Raw genomic sequence first — 27,339 nt, forward strand, 5'->3', positions numbered from 1 at the left:
AACCTGCTCAGGGCTAGGGGAGTCCAACCTTAAATTCAATATTTGCCTCAGATAATCCTTAAGTAGATAAGTGCATATGATAAACACATATCCAAGAAATCTTTAATACTTCCATGAAGCCCATAGTTTAGTTCTTGAATTTTCTGTGAATATAAAACATGTCAACACAGGCTGCAGAACACCATGTATGTATTATACTACCATTTGCATTAGAAATGGATAAAAATAAAAATATATATTTGTATTTACTTGTATATACATAAAGGAACTCTGGAAAGATGTGTAAGAAACATATTCCTGGTATCCTGACTACAGAGGTACAGAAGGCTGACCACATGGAGCCCAGAGTAGAGGGAAACTTCATTGTATAGGTTTTTACATATTTTGATTTTGAAACCTGTGAGCCTATCACACCTTCAACTACATTTTTAAAGAATCAATTGAGTTATTTTTTAAATTGAAAGGTGTATTATACATTGAAAATCTGAACCACATAAAATTCCACATGAACTTAGGAATTAAGACTTTATTAAGTTAACTGTAAGGGACATCTTAATTAGTTAAGTCCCAATTAAGAAATCCTACAACATACCTAAACTTTATAAATTTCTTTAGATAAATCCGTATCAGATCATGTTTTATACTTCTAACAAGACTAAATTGTCTTTAATCATTAAACTTTCCTCAGGGTTGATAATCAGAGATTTTAAATTTCTTAGGAAGGATAATCCCAATTTTATAAATCCTTATCAGATCATGTTTTATACTTCCAAAAGACTAAATTGTCTTCAATCATTAAACCTTCCTCAGGGTTGATAATCAGAGATTTTGAATTTCTTAGGAAGGATAATCCCAATTTTTGCCATTTTATTAAAACATATTAATTTCAAACAATGTTATACCTTAGCAATACTTTTCATAAAAATGCATACAAAAAAAAACAGAAAAAAATGTCTCCATTTAAAATGGAGAAACACAAATTAGTATCTTATTCTCACAAGTCAAACTCCATTTCAAACAAATTGATACTGAGTTAGCCAGAAAAAGTTCAACATGAGGCACCATAGTAGCACAAAAACTGCAAAGGTGAACAAGGGCCAGCCATTCTGTGCCAAGTTGAAATCTAATCCTTTGGCTATTATGAAGTCATTGAAGAATCTTAAGTAGGTAATAAAATGATCAAAAATATATTTAGAAAGATCTCTCAGGCATAATAGATAATATGTGGATAATGGACTAGGGACAGGCAATTCTGGCAGTTTATCAGAGTTCAGGTAAGAGTGTGAATTAAGGAAGAGCCACAAAAGCAAGGAAGGGACAGATGTGAGAGATTATAGGGAGGCAGGGCTAGCAAGAATCACTGCTGAATTTGGACATGGGAAGTACTCTGACCACCCAACTTCTGATGTGGGTAACAGAGTGGATGATGCCTTTGAGAAGGAAAAGAAAAAAAAGAAGGAGCAGATTTGGGGGTGGAGAAGGTAGAGAAATGTATTTTTTATTTTATTAATTGCACTTTTGAGACACTTCCTCTGCTCTAAATGTCTGGTAAGTAGTTGGATATAAAGGTGTGGATCTCATGAGAACCATGGTTAAGGATACAGATATCAGCAAATGGAGATAAGTGAAGCTGGGGCAGGGAGGCTGATGATGAAAATGAACTCTCTCTGATGACTGACATGGGGAATAGTGTGACAATAACATTGCTTGTCCAGAAATTGGTTGTGAGTACTTTTTGGCTGGTGAAAGGTTGATATTCCCAAAAATGTTTTTTGAAAGCCATTTCAATAATACACCAGTAAACTGAGTAATTCAAAGGAAGAAGGGTGAAAGCACTTTTATAACTGAAACACTATTTTAAGAGAAATTAAAAGGTCTAGCATAAGCAAGAGACTCACTAATCTAGTTCCAAAATGCAATTTTTGAAATGTTATTTCTCTGCTGGAAATACAAATATATATATATATATATATATATATATATATATATATATATATATATATATATAATATATTCCTAAAATTTTTGAAAATTATTGCATAAATTCACACTCCAAAGGAGTTTTACTGAGATGATTCTTCTCTTAGTGTCTGTAGGAGAGAGGGATAACAGACACTTCAGACAATGAAACCATCTTATTTCTTCCTGGCTGAGGCAGGAAGAAATATTTTCTTTCACCCTGACATTCAATGATTTATTCTGCACTTTTAATTTAAGACTTAAGCCAGAAGCGGACTACACTGCTAGCACCATGCAGGTCTTGGCTCCCTGTATCTTATCACTTAACCTGGGGGTCCTAGAAAAAGAAAAATATCCTTACCCTGTCTCTCCACTCCACCCAGAAACTGAGATTAACACCCTGAGATATAAAATGATGAACTCAGCCCTTCCTGTCATTAGTCCACAGCCCTGGTTGCACATTAGAATCACCTAGGATGGGGCACCTGGGTGACATATTCTCTACCTTTGAAGCTCCACCACCCTGATGAACCTATTGAACTACAGGACTCTGTGCCTAATTTTGCTTATTGGAGCCTCAAGCAAAAGGAGGCAGCATGCATGCATAGGTGTCTCCTGGGGTTTTGGAACCCTTGCCTCCTTGACACAAACACCAGGTATACTCCTTCTGAAAAGCCGCTATGGATCTTGTCAAAACTGAACTTCTGACTCTGTGGCCTATTCCCATTTTGAGGGTGGGTCAACTCAGATTTAATGACTAACACAGAGGGTCAGACAAGCTTCATATGCCAAATGGAAGTGGCAAATTTAAGCCTATTGTTGGCCTAATCATGAAAAAGCGCTCGCTATCCCTCTGGGGGAAATTTTATCCCCACTCTGCCACCTGAAGGAACAATTGTAAACAATACTATTTTTCCAGGGACATGATGTGTGTCCCCAGGACTAAATCTCTCATATGGAAGCTGAACATTAACTTCCTCTGACACAGAGATTTGCACCTAAGGCGCAAAAGACTTTTAAGTATTTAAACAAATATCATTAACAGACCATGAAACCCTCAGATGACTGAAGAAATCTCTCCAAAATGAAGAAATCACTCCAACCGAGGAAGGATCCCCTAGGTTGCTCTAAGGAGCTTCCAAGGGGATAACTGGCTCATTATTAATACTTACCCTACAAGCAGTTTTTCCTATAATGGTAGTCATCCAGTTAGAAAACTGTTCCTGACTTTACCTGAAATGATCAATGATATCATTTTGGCTCTGTATTCAGATCAGCTTCAACTCACTGACCAAAGTTGTTATGGGTGGTAAAATTGCCCTGGACTTCCTCTTTGCAGGCCTAAGTAGATTCTGTGAAATCATTAACACAAGCCGCTATAAGGCTAACTAGAAAGGACAATATAGAAACTTAAGAAGAAAGTCACCTAGCTTTATAAGATAAACCTTGATAGTTGATGGTTTAAGGGATTGGTTCTGATTGTGTTGTTTTTTTCTTGCAAATAGAAGCAATGACTGCTCTTGTTTTGGACATCTTTTCAAGGATGTTTTTATAGTGAACAGCCTTGGAAGTTGGAGATAGTGTCTCTTCACAGCAACCATAGATTTGTTCACTGCCCAGTATTACAAAGATTATGTCCCCCCTTTGTGGCAAAGGACAAATATGTTTTTAGCTTACTATAAAAGATCTGGATTCCCTAAACATAGGATTCCTCTACTATAATATAACCCACTATGTGTGCAGGTGTCGCCTATTTGTCATATTGCCTTGTGGGAACTGAGGTTTGGGGAAATGGCACAAGGTAATGATGATACTCTGGTTATTGCTATTTCTGTAACTAATAAACCATCCTTTGTCTTTGACTCAGGGGTTGCATGTCTTCTGCCAAAGTTCATGGGCAACATAAACAATGAAGCTGAGAAACCTAGCAGGAAACAGCAATTAAGTGGAAAAGAAGGTGAAGGTGAGCAGAGGTTTTTGCAGCCACAGTGAAGTGCCGTTGGTAATGAACTCTTCTTCCTTTTTTTTTTTTTTTTTTTTTGGAAGAAAAGGGAGGGGTTTTATTCTCAAGCGTCTAAGGATTTACAAACGAGGGCATTTCATTTTAAAAAGGGACAGGGGAATACTGGCAACCAGAGAAGGGGGCTATGGGCCACCTCACGCCCCTGCCCGCCCGCTCTACCCTCTGCCTGGTCAAGAGGGAGGGCTGGTGACTGGTGACGGAGGGCAGGCCAGGAAAGAGGCAGAGGGGAAGAGGTTCCCCCAGAACTCCCACTTAAAACTGAAGGAGGGCAGGGGTGGGCAGACCTTTATATGCAGATAAAAATCAGAAATTTAGCAATCCATAGCAGATGGTAAAGCTTTTAAAAATGAGGAAGATTTTTGGGCACCTGGGTGGCTCAGTCAGTTAAGCGTCCAACTTCAACTCAGGTCATTATCTTACAGTTTGTGGGTTTGAGCCCTGCATCAGGCTCTCGGCTGTCAGCACAGAGTCTGCTTCGGATCCTCTGTCCCCCTCTCTCTCTGCCCTTGCCCTGCTTTATCTCTCTCTCTCTCTCTCTCTCAAAAATAAATAAACATTAAAAAAAATTTTTTTAATGAGGAAGATTTCCAGGGGTACCTGGGTAGCTCAGTCAGTTAAGCATCAGAGTCTTGATTTTGGCTCAGGTCATGATCTCGTGATTAGTGAGTTTGGCCCCTATGTCTGGCTCTATGCTTGACAGCATGGAGCTTATTTGAGATTCTTTCTCTGTCCCTCTCTCTCTTTCTGCCCCTCCTCGGCTCACACTCGCTCTCGCTCTCTCTCTCTCTCTCTCAAAAATAAATAAATAAACTTATTTAAAAATGAAGATTTCCAGATTACAAAGAAAAAAAAACAAGTAAAAAAAATAAGACAGGGGTGCCTGGGTGGCTCAGTCAGTTAAGCGTCCAACTTCATCTTGGGTCATGATCTCACCGTCTGTGAGTTTGAGCCCTGTGTTGGACTCTGTGCTGACAGCTCAGAGCCTGGAGCCTGCTTCAGATTCTGTGTCTCTCTCTGCCCCTACCCTGCTCGCAGTGTCTCTCTCTCTCAAAAATAAATAAACATTTAAAAATTAAAAAAAAAAAGAAGACAGATAACCCAGGATACAAGTATGCCCCATTATTAAAAAATAAATTAGAGTTAACATGGCAGAGTAAGAGGACCCTATCCCTCATGCCTTGAACACAGCTAAATGTCAAATCATTCTGAATACCCAAGAAATCGATCTGAAGACTGAGGGAACAAACTGCACAACTAGAGGGAGAAAAGGGCCACACTGTAGAAGGTAGGAGGTGCGGAGACATAATTTGGGGAAGAAATGAATCACAAGTGCTGCATGTGGGGAGAGAGCCTGATCACAGGCAGGGGATTGCATAAGAAAAACACTTCCCCAAAACCACTGACTAGGAAAATGAGAAGGGCTGATTATCACAAGTTTTCACAAGCAGTGGAGCTCAAATACAAGTTTTAGAAGTCTATGCCATCACTTGAGTTGAGTCTGGCAGGCATAGCAGTGCTCCTACGGAGAAGGAGGGCAGAAGCCTGGGAATGGACAGCATGGTCTAAGGATCCCCTGGGTCACACTAGGAGAGGCAGTTTCCCTTCTTGGAGTGCATTTGGGAGAGGTAGCACTGCCTCTCTGGGAACAAAAGAGCTGGCGGGCACCATTGCACCGCCCACTCATTAGCATGGGAGCAGAGACACCTGCTGAGGGTAGCCAACTTGGACACTGGCTTTTTGCTGCACTTTATTACCATAAACTCCAAGCCCCTGTGAGTTTGTGCAACTGCTCTTCTGGAACAAACTGGTACCAGCCACAGTGTGGTGAGACCTACCCCCAGAGGACTGGTGCGGGTCCTTGCTGCATGGGGTTCCTAAAATTTGGAGTTTTGAAACCCAGGCAGCATGCCTAAAATAAAACACAGGCACTGTGCCACTGAATGGGCAGATGGCTCGGACACACACAGGATGAAGGCAGGGATCTGAGGAATGCCTGGGACAAGTAAGGGGAGATTGTTCGCTCTTCTGTGACAGCTTCCTGAACAGGAGCAGGCGTAAACTCCCCCTCCCAGAACAAGAGAGGCAAGCCCCTCCCTCGGAGGACCAGCACAAACCTCCAAATGCACCAAGTCTACTGACCATAAAGTGCTGCAAAACTTCAGATCTAGTAAAATAGGATCTAGCCTCTTCTTTTTAATTTTTTTTAACGTTTATTTATTTTTGAGACAGAGGGAGACAGAGCATGAACAGTGGAGGGTCATAGAGAGAGGGAGACACAGAATCTGAAACAGGCTCCAGGCTCTGAGCTGTCAGCACAGAGCTTGACGCGGGGCTCTAACTCACAGACCGCGAGATCATGACCTGAGGCTAAAGTCGGATGCTTTACCAACTGAGCCACCCAGGCACCCTAGATCTGTTTTAACAAGCAGATCAAAACACCTAGTTGAAACTCACCACACCCTGAACAAGGTTCAAACACTCCCCACTGCAGGCAAAGAGAAACTCTGCAGAGGACTGACCTGAGGTGAAAAGCAGCCAAAACACAACAGCAGAGTGCACGTAAGATACACAAGAAACACTTTCTGAAGCACCAGGCCCTGGACTGTATATGACATCTTCTTAATATAGCTATTACTCTCAGGAGCAGGAAATGTAATAGGCTTTCTTAACACACAAAAGACAGAGACCTAGACAAAACGCCAAGATGGAGGAATTCATCCTAAAGGAAAGAAGAAGAAAAGGCCATGGCCAGGAATCTAATCAAAACTGACATAAGTAATATGCCTGAACCAGAATTTAAAAAGACAATCATATGGATACTAGCTGGGCTTAAGAAAAGCAGAGAAAACACAGATAAAAGACCTAAAATGGGGCACCTGGGTGGCTCAGTCGGTTAAGCATCCAACCATTTCAGGTCATGATCTCATGGCTCATGAGTTTAAGGTCTGCATTAGGCTCTGTGCTGACAGCTTCGGGCCTAGAGCCTGCTTCAGATTCTGTGTCTCCTTCTCTCTCTCTGCCATGCCCCTCCTCTGCTCACTTTCTGTCTCTCTTTCTCTCTCAAAAATAAACATTTTTAAAAATTTAAGAAAAAAGACCTAAAATTATTCAGGCTGGAATAAAGAAATGTTATAACTGAGATACTAAACTAACTGGATGTAATGACTACAAGGATGGAAGAAACAGAGGAATGAATAAGTGATATAGAAGATAAAATTGTAGAAAATAATGAAGCTAAAAAGAAGAGTGGAAGAACACTATTTGATCATGAATGTAGACTTAAGGAACTCAGCAACTCTGTATAGCATGATAGCATTCATATCATAGGAGTCTCAGAAGAAGAGCGGAAAAAGGATCAGAAGGTTTATTTGAGCAAATTATAGCTGAAAACTTCCTAAATCTGGGGGAAAGAGACATACAAATCCAGGAGGCACAGAGAACTCCCATAAAAATTAACAAAAGCAGGCCAACACAAAGGCATATTGGAATAAAATTTGCAAAATACAGAGATAAAGAAAAAAGTCCTAAAAGTAGCAAGGGAAAAGAAATCCCTAACCTCCAAGGGAAGACAAATATGGTTAGCAGCAGATCTATCCACAGAAACTTGTCAGGCCAGAGGGGAGTGGCATGATATCTTCAACATGCTGAATGGGGAAAATATGCAGCCAATAATACTTTATCCAGCAAAGGTGTCATTCAGAATAGGAGAGACAAAAGAGTTTCCCAGACAAACAAAAACTAAAGGACTTCATGACCACTAAACCAGCCCTGCAACAAATGTTAAAGAGGACTCTTTGAGTGGGAAAGAAAGACCAAAAGCAACAAAGACTACAAAGGAACAGAGAAAATCTCCAGAAACAATGACTTTACATGTGATACAATGGCACTAAATTCAAATCTATCAATAATCATTCTGAATGTAAATAGAGTAAATATTCCAATCAAAAGACATAGCATATCAGAATTGAGAGGAGAAAAAGACCCATCTATATGCTGACTACAAAAGACTCACTTTAGACCTAAATACACCTACAGATGACAAGTGAGGGGATGGGGAACAATTTATCATGCTAATGGATGTCAAAAGAAACCTGGAGTAACCATACTTATGTCAGACAAACTAGATTTTAAGACAAAGACTATAACAAGAAATGAAGAAGGCCACTATATCATAATAAAGGGGTCTATCGAACCAGAAGATCTAACAATTATAAATATTTATGGCCCAAACTTGATGGCACCCAAATATATAAATCAATTAATAACAAACATAAAGAAACACACTGATAATAACACAATAATAGTAGGGGACTTTAACACCTCACTTACAGCAATGGACAGAACATCTAAGCAGAAAATCAACAAGGAAACAATTGCTTTGAATGACACACTGGACCAAATGGACTTAATAGATATATTCCGAACATTTCATACTAAAGCAGCAGAATACACATTCTTTTCAAGAGCACATGGAACATTCTCCAGAACAGATCACATACTGGGTCACAAATCAGCCTTCAATAAGTACAAAAATTCGAGATCATACCATATATATTTTCAGATCACAATGCTATGAAACTTGAAGTCAAACACAATAAAAAATTTGGAAAGCCCTCAAATACATGAAGGTTAAAGAACATCCTATTAAAGAATGAATGGGTCACCCAGGAAACTTAAAAAGAAATTAAAAAAATACATGAAAACAAATGAAAATGAAAACACAACAATCCAAAACCTTTGGGAGACAGCAAAAGCATTCATAACAGGGAAGTACATAGCAATACAGGTCTACCTCAAGAAGCAAGAGAATTTTCAAATATACAACCTAACCTTACACCCACATGAGCTAGAAAGCAATGGCAATGAAGACTGAAGTCAGCAGAGGGGAAATGATAAAGATCAGAGCAGAAATAAATGATATAGAAACAAACAACCAAACAAACAAACAAACAAAAAACCCAGCAGAACAGATCAATGAAACTAGGAGGTGGTTTTTGAAAGAATTAATAAAATTGATAAACCCCTAGCCATACTTCTCAAAAAGAAAAGAGAAGGGACCCAGATAAATAAAATCATGAATGAAAGAAGAGAGATCACAACCAACACCACAGAAATACAAATAAGCATAAGAGAATATTATGAAAAATGATATACCAACAAATTGGGTAATGTGGAAGAATTCCTAGAAACATACAGACTACCAAAACTGAAACTGGAAGAAATAGAAAATTTGAACAGATTCATAACCAGAAAAGAAACTGAATCAGTAATCAAAAATCTCTCAGCAAACAAAAGTCCAGGGCCAGATGGCTTCCCGGGGGAATTCTGCTAAACATTTAAAGAAGAATTAATACGTGTTCTTTTCAAACTGTTCTGAAAAATAGAAATGGAAGGAAAACTTCCAAACTCATTCTACAAGGCCAGCATTACCTTGATTCCAAGACCAGACAAAGACCCCACTAAAAAGGAGAATTACAGGCAATATTCCTAATGAACATAGATGCAAAAATTCTCAACAAGATACTAACAAATCAAATCCAACAGTACATTAAAAGAATCCTTCACCACAATCACGTGGGATTTATTCCTGGTCTTCAGGGATGGTTCAATATTCACAAATCAATCAACATGATAATCATATTAAGAAAGGATAAGAATTATATAATCCTCTCAATAGATACAGAAAAGGCATTTGACAAGGTACAGCATCTGCTCCTGATAAAAATCCTCAACAAAGTAGAGAGATAGAGGGAATATACCTCAACATCATAAAGGCCATATACAAAAGACCCAGAGCTAATATAATCCCCAATGGGTAGAAACTGAAAGTTTTTCCTCATTTTTATTTAACATAGTAGTGGAACTCCTAGTTTCAGCAATCAGACAACAAAAAGAAATAAAAGGCATCCAAATTAGCAAGGGAGAAGTCAAATTTTCACTATTTGCAGATGTCATGATACTCTATACAAAAAACCTGAAAGACTCCACCAAAACATTGCTAGAACTAATACAAGAATTCAGCAAAGTCAGAGGATATAAAATCAACGTACAGAAATTGGTTGCATTTCTATACACCAAAAATGAGCAGCAAAAAGAGAAATCAAGGAATCAATCTCATTTACAATCGCACTGAAAACTATTAAGATACCTAAGAATAAACCTACCCAAAGAGGTAAAAGATCTGTACTCTGAAAACTATACAACACTTATGAAAGAAATTGAAGAGGACAGAAAGAAATGGAAAAACATCCATGCTCATGGACTGAAAGAACAAATATTGTTAAAATGTCTATACTACCCAAAGCAATCTATACATTTAATCCAATCTCTATCAAGACACCAAGCACATTTTACACAGAGCTAGAACAAACAATCCTAAAATTTGTATGGAATCACAAAAGACCCCAAATAGCTAAAGTAATCCTGAAAAAGAAAAGAAAAGCTGGAGGCATCACAATTCTGGACTTCAAGCTGTATTACAAAGAGGTAGTCATCAAGACAGTATGATATTGGCACAAGAACAGACACATAGATCAATGGAATAGAATAGAAAATCCAGCAATGGAACCATAACTATATGGTCAACTAATCTTCAACAAAGCAGGAAAGAATATCCAATGGAAAAAAGACAGTCTTGGGGCACCTGGGTGGCTCAGTCATTAAGCGTCCGACTTCGGCTCAGGTCATGATCTCACGGTTCGTGAGTTTGAGCCCCACATCAGGCTCTGTGATGACAGCTCAGAGCCTGGAGCCTGCTTTGGATTCTGTATCTCCCTCTCTCTCTCTCTGCCCCTCCCTCACTCATGCTCTGTCTCTCTATCTCTCAAAAATACATAAACATGAAAAAAAATTTTTTAAAAAAGTAAAAAGACTGTCTCTTCAACAAATGGTGTGGGGAAAACTGAATAGCAACATACAGAAGAATGAACCTGGACCACTTTCTTACACCATACACAAAAAAATTCAAAATGGATGTAAGACCTAAATGTGGGACAGGAAACCATCAAAATCCTACAGAAGATAAGCAGCAACCTCTTTGATCTCGGCCATAGCAACTTCTTTTTTTTTTTTTTAATTTTTGTTTAATGTTGAGACAGAGAGACAGAGCAGGAGTTGGGGAGGGGCAGAGAGAGAGAGAGGGAAACACCGAATCTGAAGCAGGCTCCAGGCTTTGAGCTGTCAGCACAGAGCCCAATGTGAGGCTCGAACCCACGAACTGCAAGATCATGCATGACCTGAGCCAAAGTTGGGACACTTAACCAACTGAGCCCCCAGGCGCCCTTGGGCCATAGCAACTTCTTACTAGATATGTCTCTGGAGGCAATGGAAACAAAAGCAAACATGAACTATTGGGACTTCATTAAGATAAAAAGCTTCTAAAACATTAAAACAAAAAAGATAAAAAGCTTCTGCACAGCCAAGGGGGAAAAAAATCAGTGAAGTTAAAGGCAGTCTATGGAATGGGAGAAGATATTTGCAAATGACATATTGGATGAAGGGTGAGTATTCAAAATATATAAAGAACTCATTAAACTCAACACCAAAAAACAAATAATCCAGTTAAGAAATGGGCAGAAGACATGAATAGACATTTTTCCAAAGAAGACATACAGATGGCCAGCAGACATATGAAAAGATGCTCAACATCACTCATCATCAGGGAAATACAAATTAAAACTGTGATGAGATACCACCTCACATCTGTCAGAATGGCTAAAATTAACAACACCGGAAACAACAGATGTTGGCAAGGATGTGGAGAAAGAGGAACCTTCTTACACTGACGGTGGGAATGCAAACTGGTACAGCCACTCTGAAAAACAGTATGGAGGTCCCTCAAAAAGTTAAAAATAGAACTACCCTATGACCCAGCAATTGCACTACGAGATGTTTACCCAAAGAATACAAAAATACTGATTTAAAGGGGCACATGTACCACGATGTTTAGAGCAGTATTATTAACAATAGCCAGGTTATGGAAAGAGACCAAATGTCCGTTGATAAATGGATAATTTATAGATAAATTATCTATAATATGATAAAGAAGAGGTGGTAAATATTTGCAATGGAATATTACTCTGCCATTAAAAAGAATGAAATCTTACCATTTACAATGACATGGATGGAACTAGAATCTGTTGTGCTAAGCAACATAAATCAGTCAGAGAAAACTAAATAGCAATTGATAACCCTCATATGTGGAATTTAAGAAACAAAACAGATGAACATAGGGGAAGGAAAAAGAAACAAGAAAGGGAGGCAAACCGTAAGAGACTCTTAATCATAGAGAACAGAACTGAAAGTTGCTGGAGGGGAGGTGAGTGGGGGATGGGCTAAATGAGTGATGGGTATTAAAGAGGGCACTTGTTGTGATGAGCCCTGGGAGTTATATGTAAGTGATGAATCCTAAATTTTACTCCTGAAACTACTATTATGTGTTAACTAACTAGAATTTAAATTAAAAACTTGACACCAATAAATAAATAAATAAATAAATAAAATCCTTTTAAAATTCCAAATAAAATAAATAAAAAATAAAAAATAATCATATACTCAAGAAATTATTTTTGAGAACCAGCCACTGTTTTATACATAGGGATACAGTAGTGAACAAAAGTCTCTGATCTCTTGGTGTTCACATTCTAGTGGAGGGAGAAAGGCAAAAAACAAGTAAGCAAATGACTTCCAAATATATCGGGAATGACCAAGCACACAAAAGGGATCAAGAGGAACAGAAGCAAGTGTTATGTAGGTAGAATGAAATAGAAGGCCTCTGCACTGAAGCCTGAGGGAGGTGAGGACCACTGAAGACTCCACAACTGAGCTTTTCCAATGAAAATCAGAAAATTATTCATATTTTAAGACATGCACTTAAATGTAAACAAAATTGTTAAGTCATAACCAATAACAGAGAGGTTGACAGAAACCTCAAACAAAGGACAGAACTAAACCTTAAGTCTAACAGGAAAACACTAACAAAAAATGGTGATAGAGTCCTCATGAATTTAAACCCTAAGTCAGTGGGAAAAGATCACTCAAATTAGTCTTTTTAGCTCTAAGATATTGTTTAAAGCAAAATCTTTCCATATTACTCTTCCGATCTAGCAGAGTCTCTAAATAAAGATAAAATCTGTTCATTCATCAACTAGAACAAGGTTCATTACAATGCTTACTAAAGAGCCTCCTGAGTGCAACAAACCTACCAGAACAAGGTTCCTTCCTCTCCTTTCTTTCTATTATAATTAAGTCAAATCTCACCACAAAGAAACACCTGTTTCTAAGAGGCCACATGAAATGAAAGGAATAATAGGATAGAGGAAAGATTTTAAAAGCACACAAGCTTTTATAATAAAATCAAAACCATCTTTTAGAAAAGAACTAAAGACAGGTATTTAAATTGGCAATTAAAAGGTCATATTTTTAACTTAGCTAAAAGGAATAAATGTGAATAAAAGGAAATGATTCGCTAAAGACTTTAAAGTTTATTTATTTTGAGAAAGAGAGCACAAGCAGGAGAAGGGCAGAGAGAGAGAGGGAAAGAGAGAGAAGTCCAAGCAGGCTTTGCACTGTCAGTGCGGAGTCCGACGCACGGCTCGAACTCACAAACCAGGAGATTATGACCTGAACCAAAGTCAGTCACTTAACTGACTGTACCACCCAGGCGCCCCCATTAAAGACTTTAAAAGGCAAGTACTCTTGCCAAAAAAACGTCAAACTTAAAGTGCAGTGAAACAAAGAATAGGAGGTATAATTTTTAATGCATATTCCAAAACCAATCTTTAATATTTAGTCATGAATTTATCTATAAATTTCATACAACATTAAGGGAGACTGTGAAATGTTTGTATTCATTAATAAAAAGCATAGGTTAAAAGGCCCCAGTCCAGATCTATCAAACCAGAACTTCTGGTCCCCTTAACACAGTTTTTAGGAACCACTGCTGTAAGATACCAAGTTACTAAAACCGGATTATGATCATGGTTGCACAACTAGGTAAATTTGCTAAAAGTCGTTGAACTGTAAAGTCTTTAAAATGGTTGAATTTGGGGCGCCTGGGTGGCGCAGTCGGTTAAGCGTCCGACTTCAGCCAGGTCACGATCTCGCGGTCTGTGAGTTCGAGCCCCGAGTCAGGCTCTGGGCTGATGGCTCGGAGCCTGGAGCCTGTTTCCAATTCTGTGTGTCTCCCTCTCTCTCTGCCCCTCCCCCATTCATGCTCTGTCTCTCTCTGTCCCAAAAATAAATAAAAAACGTTGAAAAAAAATTAAAAAAAAAATGGTTGAATTTATGCATGTGAATTATATGTTTACATTACAGCTCAATAAAGTTGTTTAAAAAAAAAAAGGGACACCAAGTTAAATACACACCACACCCAAACAACAAAAGAATATTTAAAACCAGTTATTTTTAAACATTTAAAAAGTTTATATTACACAAACATTCCTTAGAAAGTGAGCACACTGGAAATTGCTCCTTTGAGAGTTAATTATGAATATCATTTCATGTTCCCATTGTCAAAATATTCTTCATGCTGGTGTTATCATGTTTAACAGACAAGAAATTCAGGCTCAGAAAGGTTAAGGAACTCTCTGAGGGCCACTCAGCTGGCAAGGGCAGAGCAGGCTTCCAAACCAAGGCACCTCATGCCAAGTCCAAGAAGGCACATTCTAGTGCAACACATGCTCCCCATGAAGAAGGGCAAGAAACAAAGCATTACACAGGTGAAGGACCCTGGAGGAAGCATCCTCTTATACCACTCTCCTTTTCCCACGGGCTGTGATTAGCTTCGAAGCATGTTACTTTTCACAAATATCTATCTAGGAATCTCATTCTCTCTGTGCATTATGACTGCTTCTATTATTTATTCATGCTATCTTGTTTTTTTTTTTATTTCCTCAGATTCCTGTCTAGTATTCTGATCAGAGCAAAAGTTCAGCAAACATATATTCTTTATGAGAGTAAGTTGTCATGAAAAATGAGACTATATGCCTTATCTATTTAAACCTCTGGTATGGCAAACTTGTAGATGTCCCATTCCAAAATCTCTTTTTTACATTCTTTTAATAAATCAAGGATTCCCAAACTTGAATGAACATCAGAATCACCTGGGAGCTTATTAAAAATGCAAACCTGTGAAGCCCTCTCAAATCTAATGAAACTGAAACTCTGGCAGCATCCTTGAACCAACTTTTGGGAACTATTGCTATAATATAGCTGGAAATAGACAAAACATTACTTTTTTTAAATCAAGCTATTCTGTTAACACATTCAGATTGAGAAATTAACATAATTTTAAAAGAATCAAAAGAGATCTAGGAAGATGGAGGCATCCTATCCTTGACTGAAACCAGGCAGAAAATCAAAAATGTTAAGGAAGGAATTTGTGCCTACCTCAGGAGTGGTGGAACTATGTCTAGGCAAGAAATCAGTAGCCCTAGATTCCAGAGTCAGCTCTGCCCCTATGCAAGTCACACCATCACTGACAGCCACAGTTTCTCTTTGTTTCTATAACACTACTGTTTTTCTAACCATTCCTTCTTCGTCTCCTTTGCATTCTGCTCCCTCTGTTTGTCCTTTAAATATGACTGTCCTTTAGAGTCCTGTCCTCAGTTTCTCTTGAACTATACACATTGTAGTCCCATGTCTTGAATGACCTTTACATGCCAAAATCCTCCCAATCTGTGTCTTTACCACTGACTTCGGCTGCACTCTGTTGTACAAGACCATTAGCCTGTGCAGGTGATCCCACACTCAGGGAGGTGACAGACACCTTAAAGCCTTTTCTCATCAACAACCTACTTCCCACCAGTTAAGGTGGAACACTTTTAACTTTTTACTATTCCTTTCTGGGGTATCTTCCTTTAAAGAGTTAATAAAACCAGATTACCACCAATAGAAAAATACTTAAGTAAATTATGATACCTTTATTTAAAGGAGTGTTACACAGCCATATAAAATGGTGGTTTTAAAAACTATGCAGAAATATGGGCAAAATAGCTCAACATCACTCATCATCAAGGAAGTGCAAATCAAACTACAGTGAAAAAAACTACAATGAGATATCACCTCACACCTGTCAGAATGGGTAGTATCAAAAAGACAAGAAAAAACAAGTTTTGGTGAAGATATGGAGAAAATAGAACACTTGTGCATTCTTGGTAGGACTGAAAAATGGTGGAGCCATTATGGAAAACAGTATGGAAGTTTCTCATAAAATTAAAAAAAGAATTATTGGAGCACCTGTGTGGCTTAGTCAGTTAAGCATCCAACTCTTGATTTCAGCTCAGGTCATGGTCTCATTGTTCATGAGTTTGAGCCCCGTGGTGTAAATCCCACCTGGAATTCTCTCTCTGCCTTTCTCTCTGCCCCTCCTCCACCCCCTCTCAAAAATAAATAAAACTTTTTTAAAAAGTCAAAAATAGAACTACCCTACCATCAAATAATTGCACTACTGGGTATTTATCTAAAAACTACAAAAACACAAATTCAAAGGGATACATGTACTTCTATATTTATTGCAGCATTATTTACAATAGCCACATTATGGAAGCAGCCCAAGTGTCCATCAATAGATAAATGGATAAAGAAGAGGTGGTGTGTTTATACAACAGAGTATTATTCAACCATAAAACAGAATGAAATCTTGCCATTTGCAACAACATGGATAGATCTAGAGGGTATAATGCTAAATGAAATAAGCCAGAGAAAGACAAATACCATATGATCTCATTCATACGTGGAATTTAAGAAATAAAACAGAGGAAAAAAAAAAGAGACAATCCAAAAAACAGACCCTTAACTGTAAACAACAAACTGATGGTTACCAGAGGGGAGCAGGGTAGCGGGATGGGTGAAATAGGTAAAGGGAATTAAGAGTACACTTATCATATGAGGAGTGAGTAATGTTTAGAATTATTGAATCACTATGGTACACCTGAAAATAATATAATACTGTATGTTAATGATAGTGGAATTAAAATGAAAAACTTACAAAAATGAAATAAAAAGAAAAAACACGGGGAAATAGAGTATATTGTCACAAAAGACAATACTAAATTTTATGTTTATTATGATTACAGTTATGTAAAAAGGTCAATCAAATGCATTTGGATTAGGACTGGAAGGGAATATGAACAATGACAGTTTTTTTTCTTATTTGGAATTCTCATTTGGGAATCTCATTAAGAGATTTCCATTAATGTTATGGTTATTATGTCATTTATCCAAATATATAGCTGACATATGATCATCTTAATTTCTATGGTTATTCTACTCTTCATAACAGGTTTGTAAAGCTAAATAATAATATAATAGCTGCTCTCTGGTTTTGTAAAAAATAAGATGCTATAAAGCAAGGTAGGCTGTTCTTATAAAATGTTTGTTACATCAATATACTGTAGAAATGACAACCACATCTATCTGCCCAGATGTCAGAACACTTTGCCAGAAAAAGCACTGTCTTCTACGCCAGTATATGATTATGTTAAAGAGATAAATGGGATTATTACAACTACTTTGGAAATGGGGAAACTGAGGAACAGAAACATTTCAGGACTTACTCAAAGGCTAATGACAAATCAGAATGAATTTACAGTTCACTGATACTTGACTAACAATCTAAATATATTTCAGATTTCTATATTAACTGTTCCTAGCTTTTAATTACACAGCATAATTTGCCTAAGAGAATACTGTATTATCTTAATTCATTGATTTCATATCGTATAACATGCTCCTTCTTTCTGTTTGCTTAGGAGATTTTTTAAATGCTCAGAAACTCATTTATACATGACAGATGACTTTCAAAGACAACACTGTAAATAGTATCTTTGATATCAGGTGCTCAAGTTACATGCAAAATAACAAAACTGAAATTGAAGTGCACTTATACATATCTTCATTTATTTTACTACTTAATAGAATAATGACCCCTTTGGTAAGCTAATTCTGATATTGTTAGGACTATGGGTTACTGAGCTTTATAAAATCACCAAAAAAAAAGGAAATGATTAATAAGAATCTGTTCAACACACAATACAATTCTAAGCCAGAGTTCTTTTGCATTACTTGGTCTATTGATTTTGGATTTCAAAGAAATGAAATCCAAAGAAGGAGTACTGCTAATCTACCTTAGAAGCAGCACACTGTCATTTAAAAATAACATTATTCTGACTAGTATTCAGCTCATTCTAACTTTGTCATTTCATGTATGGACAACAGTCAACCACAAGATTCTTTCTGAAAACACACAGGCAACGTGAACTCTGAAAATTCAGTAGGTGACAGTTTCTTTGACCATTTCCTTAACTCTAAATAGTTACAGACTTAAGAATGAAAGACACTTTATTCCCTTTGCATTAAGTTGACAGTCTCACACTTCTGTCAATAAGTATTTCATAGACTCCACATCTGTCTTTTTTTCCCATAAGGGTCTAAGTCTTGATAAATTCTGCAGAAGGATATGTTTTTTAACAAAGTATTTGAAATGTTTGGAAATATCATCTACCAATAAATTTCTGAACAATCTGCAAATTCAAGGGCCCAAATTCCAGTCCCTTCTTGATCAAAACCACAATAATAGTTTTACTCTTTCCTAACATGGTACTGCAAGTAAATTTCATTTTATCCTTTAGATAAGAAGCACAAACTGGTAACTTTCAGGCTGTAACCAGGCCACCAAACTGTTTTGGTTGGCTCACACAAACTTTTTAAAGAATTAGGCCAATATAAAAATCAAGTTATATTCACATAAAAGTCCAGATATCCAGTTTCTCTCAAAAGATTGGAACTAGGCAACTCTAGACCTACATTCCTATGTGGCAATATTTTAGCTGATGGGGAGAAGTGGCTGCCTCCTTTACACAGCTGTGAATCTCCAGGTGACCACAGTCACTGCTAATTGACCCCTAAATCCTACTGTGCCCCTGACATCAAGATCCATTAAACCTAGCTCACTTCATGTAATTTTGTTACCTGTCTGGTCTCTGTAGGCATTTGAATTTCTGACTCCTTCTAACAAAAAGTTTTCTGTTTTGTTTCATTAGCATATATTGCACATCCGCTGAATAAAAGGCTCTTTGGGGGAGTAGTGAGGAATAGCAGGTTATAAATCCTGGCCTCAGAGAATTTAAAGTCTAGCAGCAGGGAGTGAAATGCACAGAGTGATAGTACAAGGTGCTGAACACTGAATCCCATATAATGGTCTAAAGCAGAGCAGAGCTGTTCAAGAGAATTACAATGTAAGCCACATATGTAATTTTAAATTTTCTAGTAGCCACACTGGAAAAGTTTTTAAGGTGAAATTAACTTAATAATATATTTTACATGAACCCATATAACCAAAATCTTATCAGTTCAACACAGAGTAAATATAAAAAATTATTAATGAGATGTTTACACCCTGTTTTTGTACTAAGTCTTTGAATCCAGGATGTAATTTATATTTAACAACATATCTCAATTTGGACTAGCTACACTTCACGTGCTCAATAGTCACGTGTGGCTACTTGCTACTATATTGGACAGCACAGATCTACAGTAATAAGGAAGGGCACCCGGGTGGCTCAGTCAGTTGAGCAACCAACCCATGGTTTCAGCTTGGGTCATGAGCTGATGGTTTCGTGGGTTTGAGCCCTGTGTCAGGCTTAGGATTCTCTCTCTCCCTCTCTCTGCCCCCTCCCCACTGATGTTGTCTCTGTCTCAATAAATAAATAAACTTAAAAAATATATACACACATATATGTATATGTACATATGTGTATATGTATATTTATACACACATATATATAGTAACAATAGGGAGCCCAGAGACAGCAGCAACTCATTTGGAGAAATCAAGGAAGGCTTCATGGTAAGTGTACCACTGGAAAATAAATAAGATGTGGATCAGTGGAGATGGGACAGGTGGGAAGCTTTTTAAAAAATGGCAGGAAAGCAGAATAAAAACAAGTAAAGTGACCTGTCTACTTGGGGAATTAGAGGAACTTGGACAACAGGAAACAAAAGACAAGGAGAAAGCAGAGGGTTAAGGTGGAAAGGGATGTTTGAATCCTTTTTATCAAGGATATTGACAATTCTGCTAAGGAGATAAGATTTTATTCTCTCAGGAATGGAGAACCGCCAAGACATTTGGAGCAGGAAAGTAGTTTCTCAAGTATACATTTTGGGATGTAGAGTATATAATGTAACTGAAGTCAAATTAGTCAGAGTTCATGAAAATAGGGTTAGAATACAAGGATGGAAGCTCCAGAAGGTTGATATCAGTTTAATACAAAGGAAAATTGTCTAAATTGTCAGTATTGCCCAAAAAACTATTTGCTGCTCTAGGAGGTTGTAAATTCAACTTTGGGGATGTAGGAGTAGATGCTAGATAACAATTCTTCAGGAATCAGGCAAAGTAGAAGAGGTTTCTTTGTCCCCTGTGATACACAGATAGCACCCCTACGCTCAATTCCCTTTGAGCAAGCTGTAACTTCATGCCTTTCTTTCCCATTCAACACAGCATATTGGAATGCAAGGGAGAGAGAGAGTGCTATTATTACTGAGATAACCTTGAGTCTGTTCTAATTTATTTTCTAAAAGAAAGTAAATCACTCTCAACTTTTGTTACTTTATTATTGGGGGGTAGATGAAGAACATTTTATTCTCTTGGCAACTGGTATGAGAATTCCGCTTAGTGAGAGAATTGCCTTTGTTGGGAAAACGCTTCAGTAGGGCCACTTGGGGTAGGTGAGTCCTGCAGGGCAGGAATGTCAACTGAAGCCAAGGATTCAGAGGAAAGCAAACTATGTGGCATGAGACAGAGAGAGCAATTTGTTTGCTCTTAAGAGGGAAGGGGTGAAAGAAAAGAAAGTCAGGGTACGGAGAGAAGATGGAGGAGCTACTGAAATTGTTGACAGACTGTATTCCTCAGATATTCAGTCCAGTTACAAACTCAGGAAATGCTTAGAATGGGTGGATTTGGGGTGGTTAACTAGTGGAAGCACTGAATTTTGCATACAGGTGGACAAAAACCAAACAGAAAACACTTGCAGACATAAAAAGCTAAACTGGAGAAAGCCTCAAGAAAATAATCCCTTAGAAATGTACAGAAATTATGGGTACCACTGTGGACGGGGGTCAAGTCACATTAACTTAGAGCCCCAGGGACAGGGAGACACTGCTGATCATCTTTGTAACATTACATAAGTCCACACTGCTTGTAGGAGAGTTTACATCTGTCTCTACACACAGGGACATCAGATGACCATGACTGAAAACAGCCATTAGAAAGGGCAGTCAGCCTTAGACTGTGCATTGGCAAAGACCAGCTTGTGGACCCTCTCTCCCATCCAAGTACTAGCCAGGCCCAACCCTGCTTAGCTTCTGAGATCAGATGAGATCAGGCACATTCAGAGTAGTATGGCCATGGACTTGAGGACCCTCTAATCCCTTACTTGGTATGACAATAACTGTTTTTAAGTGGCCACACCTCAAATGTCCTACATCAGTTTTATTTAACCAGTGCTCCTTCAAGTGAAGTCTAAGAAGATGGTGCGGCAGAGAGACCTTGGCATTGCAGAAAATTATACCACACTTCTTACAGTACCCATGTATTTGATGGTAAATAATCAAAAACCTTGTCATTTTTAAATAAGCATGGATAGATTATTATTAGATTACTATTATTGATTATTAGATTATTAAAATAAGCATTTAATTTTAAGTTAAAACCTGGAGACATCAAGGCATGGCATATCTTGATCATTCCATGCTTCATCACCAGATCACAGAGGCACATATGCTTCACTATTCACTGCTATAAGACTTCAGTGGACAAGCTTGTGAAGCTTGTGAAACCCTCGGGTTTAAACCACACCAAAAGGCTGCTCAAGATCAGCTGTCACATCACAGCTATCTGCAAGTTGCCTTTGATTTTATGCCAGTTTCCAAGCAGCTTTGGGGACCCATCTGGTAAGTGGCATAAATCAGCTTCATTATCATCATCTCATGGCATTTAGAGGCTCACACAAATGCAGACATCTGTCTATAAGCATCATGTAAAGCTACCTGCTGCCTGGAGCTCACCAGCTCAGTACTACAACCTAGCTGTGGACTCACATTTAGTAAAACACACAAACACAGGCCACTGAACCTTGGGGACATCAAAATGATTAAAGCGTAATTACAAGCAGACTGCGGTTGTGCTGCTGATTATGTGACTGCCCTGTTGACTAGAATGATGACTGAGAAGAAAATCAATCTAGCACAGTGGCCAAAAGCAAGAGTCCTACAACCAGACTCTACAGGAATGAATCCTGGCTCTGCCACTTCTCAGCAATGTGACCCTGGCAAGTTATTTAAGCACTGTTTCTCAGTTTCCTACCATGTGAAATGGTGAAACTAATAATTCCTGCTCCATGGTGTTCTGAGAAAAGTTAAATGAGATAATAGTTGTAAAGCCCTTATCCAACTGCCTGGCACAGAGTAAATGTTCAATCTCTCTCTCTCTTTCTCCCTATCTCTATCTCTATCTCTATCTCTATCTCTATCTCTTCTCTCTCCACCCCCCCAACTCCACCCCCCCCCCAAGTGAATGGTTGGACAATACACATTTGTGTGTCCTAGGCAATGTGCTATGGCTGAAGGCATACAAATCAAAATGCTCTCCGGCTAATTAGGTTGCCCTGTAATACAAGGCAAGCTGTGGCAAGCACTATAATAAAGGTAATAAAGCACTCAAATAGTATCAGCCTGAGAACAGGGACTGGACTTATTCATCCTTGTATCCTCAGTATCTCAACCTATTGTCTAGCACAAAAGTAATGCTAAATAAATAATTGGAGAAGAAACAAATGATTAATAGGTAAAAGGTGGGCAGAAGTAGGAAAGGCTTTGGAGAAAGGCTTGGTAATACAGATGAGATTTCAGGAGGGTTTGAGAAAGAAGTAAGACACATAAGTAAAAAAAAAAAAAAGGAATCAGGGAAATGGGGAGGAAGCAAGGAAAGGACAGGTACACTTGTCACACATACTATGGCTCTAATATCAAGAATTCCAAACTATGAAAAAGAATTATTGTTGACCTTGCTGTTGACCAAAAGTGAAAGTGAAAACCCCTTCTCAAGCTTGGGGTCCAGGAGAAACTCCACAGGCAAGAGACTGAGCCTCAGACTTGCCCAAGGTCTGGACTTACTGAAGAGTAGAAAACATGCTAATCAGAACTCTTCTCATTCTAGGCTGCAGCCCACCTGTCCTACCTGGAATGCTCTCAAGATGGCTTCCCCCATCACACTGTGAGCTCCTCAAAGCAGGCATTATATCTTATGCATTGTTGGAGGTTTGATAAATTAACTGGGAAAAAAAGTTAAAATGCCCCCAAATTACAAAGTGTACAGATTGAAACAATACTATATATGTCATCTGGGCAAACTTTTTAACCCATCTCTGGCTAAGGCCATTTAAAAATTAATTAATAATGTATCACTCAAATATAGTTTCCATTAGAGCCTGGGTTAAAAACTCTAATGTGTCTCATCTTCCCCATTCAAATATAGAAGGCCAATGGGATCCCAATTCCAGTCCCTTAAGGAAGTTTACAGTTTCCTTTCCATTCTAAAAAGAAAAAGAAAAAAAAAAAAAGCAATAGCAATGATTTTTCACCTATCAGGTTGCCAGAAAGAGAAAAGTTTAATTAAATACATTCTTAGAATGTGAGGAAAGAGGCAACCTAATACACTGTTGTTGAAAAGGTAAACAACTATCAAAGTCCAAACCATCATTTGCACACCTTATAAATTTGTCAAAAGGATATACTCCAAGCATGCAGAATTTGGTATACAAGGTTTCTCACTGTTGCATTTTGAGGGGGCTACTTTTGTATTGTGGTAAAATACACATGACATAAAATGTACTACTTAAAGCATTTTTAAATATTTTATTCAGTGGCATTAAGTATATTCACATTGTTATATAACCACCATTACTATCTATTTCCAGAAAATTTTCACCTTCTCAAACAGAAACTCTGTACCTACTAAAAAATAACTCCCATTTCCCTCTCCTCCCAGCCCCTGGTAGCCACTAGTCTACCTTCCGTCTCTGTGAATTTGCATATCCTAGGTAGCTCATTTAAGTGGAATCACATAATAGCTGTTCTTTTGTGTCTGGTTTATTTCACTTAGAATAATGGTTTTAAAGTTCATTCACCTTGTAGCATGTATCAGAATTTCCTTCTTTTTTTTTTTAAGGCTATATAATTATTCCATTGTATGTATATACCATATTTTGTTTATCCATTCACCTATTTATGGATTTGGGTTGGCTCCACCTTTGGCTATTGTGAATGATACTACCACGAACATCAATATACAGGTATCTGAGGCCCTGTTTTGAATTCTTTTGGTTATATACCTTGAAGTGGAATTACTGGATTATATGGAAATTCTATCCTTAGCTTTTTGAGGAACTATCAAATTCTTTTATACAGTAACTGCACCATTTTACACTCCCACCAGCAGTACACAAGGTTTCTTGCATTTTTATAAGAACAAAAGATTGGAAGCAACTTAAACATTTATAATAGTCAGCCAATTAAATAATTTATGGTGCATCCTCACAATGGAATACTATGCAACCCATAACAACAAAATGAATAAGGAAAGAGCTCTACATGTATTAACTGAAAAAGCAAATGCAGAACACTGTATGCGCTATGCTACCATTTCTGTAAAAGAGAAGAAAAATATTTATACATATAAATTTGCTTGGAAAAAATATAAAATATCTCTTGAAAGCTACAGAAGAATTAATCACATTCATTGCTTCATAAAAGAGGAACCAAGTGATGGGCGGTCCAAAGAACACAGAGACTTTTCACTTTGTCAGACTTGAAAATATATGATTACATGATGTATTTGACTACTAAATTCTTAAAAATAAATACAATCTGTTGGATTTTGTGAAAATACATCTGACCCTTCTTCATGCTGGAAGTCCACATCACCACCCTTAGAAGAGGGAAAGAAGAGTGTCTCCTGTTGCAGTACCACAGGCATCTCTCAGAAAAGTTGATCCACATTTTGATGCCATATCCACTCCCCTTATTTTCCTTATTTTCTAATGCAAGATTTGAACCCCAAATTTAAGCTGCTTCCTCAAGATGCTTTCTCTTTCCTCTCATAGGAAGGAATGACATCAAAATTACTTTGTGAAAGCCAGGACCCCACTCCAAGCAGATTCTGGTAATAACGTCCCCAAAAAGGTGAAGACACAAAGTGAGTATGTCAATCAAACACATGGAAAATAAGAATCTCTCCTAACATGGTAAAATCACAGCACTGAAGTTTTGACAGCTTAGGAAAATATAAAAGTGAATCCATCATTCTATCTTTGAAATACTTTACTATCTATATATGTCCACGACCCCAATATCTTTCTAGCACTCTCAATTGGGAAATGACAATAATATCTTTTTCGTTAGCTTTGAGTAATCCCAGAAAAGCATAATAGCTCATCATTATAGGGAATATCATAACAATGGCAGAAAGAACAAAAAAAAAAAACTAATGTTTCTCTTTCCATTATTTAACATCAACTAATTCAACAAATATGTGTGTGTATATATATATATACACACATATATATATTTTTTTTAATGGTTATTTCCCAGGGTTCTACTTAAGTTAATGCAGCAATATCCCTAATTTCTGCTCCTAGTTAACTACTCTTAGTCCTTGGGGACTACAGTCCTCAATTAGTTATATGCTTTTAGTCATTTGCCTCTGCATCATTCTTGAAAATTCACAGTTGATAATCACAAGATTCAAGCGGAGGTAAAATATTGTCAGTATTTTTAAGCACCATTTGGCCGAAAACATTGCGTGGGAACACACACACACACACACACACACACACACACACACACACACACGCTGATGAGTCATAGGCAGATTGTAGCATGTTATTTTGAGACTTCCCTGCCCACCATAACACTGCCGCACATCTGGCCCATCTTCAAAATGGTGACCTGCTGGAGCAGTGTTCATGCTACTCTCCAAGGCTGGGTGGCACTAACAAATCCAAAGTACTATATAATTTCCAGCCCCCTACTTCCAGAGTTCACACAGGAAACATGAAGGAAAAATTTAAATATAAGCCAATGTGGAAAACATGTGCTTTCATAATCTTAAATAGCCTTTGAATTATTTATTTGTCCAATGAATTTAACAGATGTGAAAATATTAATGCAAGTTATTTGGAAAACTGTAGATTTGAAGATTTTAATGTTATAGCTTAAAGTTATAATGAAAAGGGCAGATGGTAATAATCAGAAAAAAATGTAATAGAACACTTTTTGTAGTAAAAAATGTACAACAAAGATTTTAAGTCATGCCCAATAGTGAAAAGTTTGCTGTTACTATATTCAGCTGGTGCTTGGCCAAAATTTGCTCTATATATTTTCATATTAATAGCGTTACCTGAATCAGCAAAAAGAATACATTTACAGTTCCTCAGTATTTCTATAGTATTCACCTGGAAAATCTTCATTTTTAAGGGCTTTTGTTTTCTCCCAATAAAATAATTTTTAGTTATAGAATGTAAATAAACAAATGACAAAATATGATTTGTATTTTGATGAGTTAATTCTCTCATTCTCCATATGGAAAATTTTAATTCTGAATTATTATTTATATGACCAAGCCTTGCTTTTAAATATATATGTATGTATGTAAGTATACATATATATACATATATGTATATTTACATACATACATATATATATATAAAATGAAGCATAATTTTAAAATTGATCATACATATAAATGTAAATGAAAGTTAACATGGACTATAATTTGTATTAAATTTGACTTCTCTATAGCCATACAGTTACTTGATATTTAAAATTAGATTTAAAATTAAATCTCATGAATTAAAATATTCCCTTTATTATGAACAAGGTAGTATTATAATAAAAGTATTTTTAGGAGAGAATAATGATAGAATCAAAAGCACTGGATAACACCAAGCATTAACAATGAAATAAGAGAAAAACGTATGTTTGTTTCTTAGATGCTGTGGGTGTATTTTACTGTTATAAAAAACTGTATCAAAACATTATCCCGAATCAGTAATTTAAACTCACTATTATAACCCTAACTGTATCATAAGCAAAAGTTTCTGGGCTTTTGGAAATAATAACAAATATGTAAAGTGCCATTTCCAAACACAAATTCTACAGATCAGTGTGTTTTTCCAAAATAAAATAAATTCAAAGTCAACCCCAAGCTTATTATTGAGTAATAATTTAAACAAATATTTGGTTTCAGATTTACTAAGAATAATGCATTCACAGGTAAGATGATCATCTTTTGTTTTAGTGTA

At 37.2% G+C, this 27,339-nt stretch overlaps 1 pseudogene; it reads left to right on the forward strand.

Annotated features, from left to right (window-relative positions):
* Nucleotides 1-1,189: 1,189 nt before the first annotated feature.
* The window catches only part of LOC102967266, a 56,316-nt pseudogene continuing 30,166 nt past the window's right edge, over nt 1,190-27,339 (forward strand).

This window comes from Panthera tigris, chromosome C2, assembly GCF_018350195.1.
Source record: "Panthera tigris isolate Pti1 chromosome C2, P.tigris_Pti1_mat1.1, whole genome shotgun sequence".
NCBI lineage: Eukaryota > Metazoa > Chordata > Mammalia > Carnivora > Felidae > Panthera > Panthera tigris.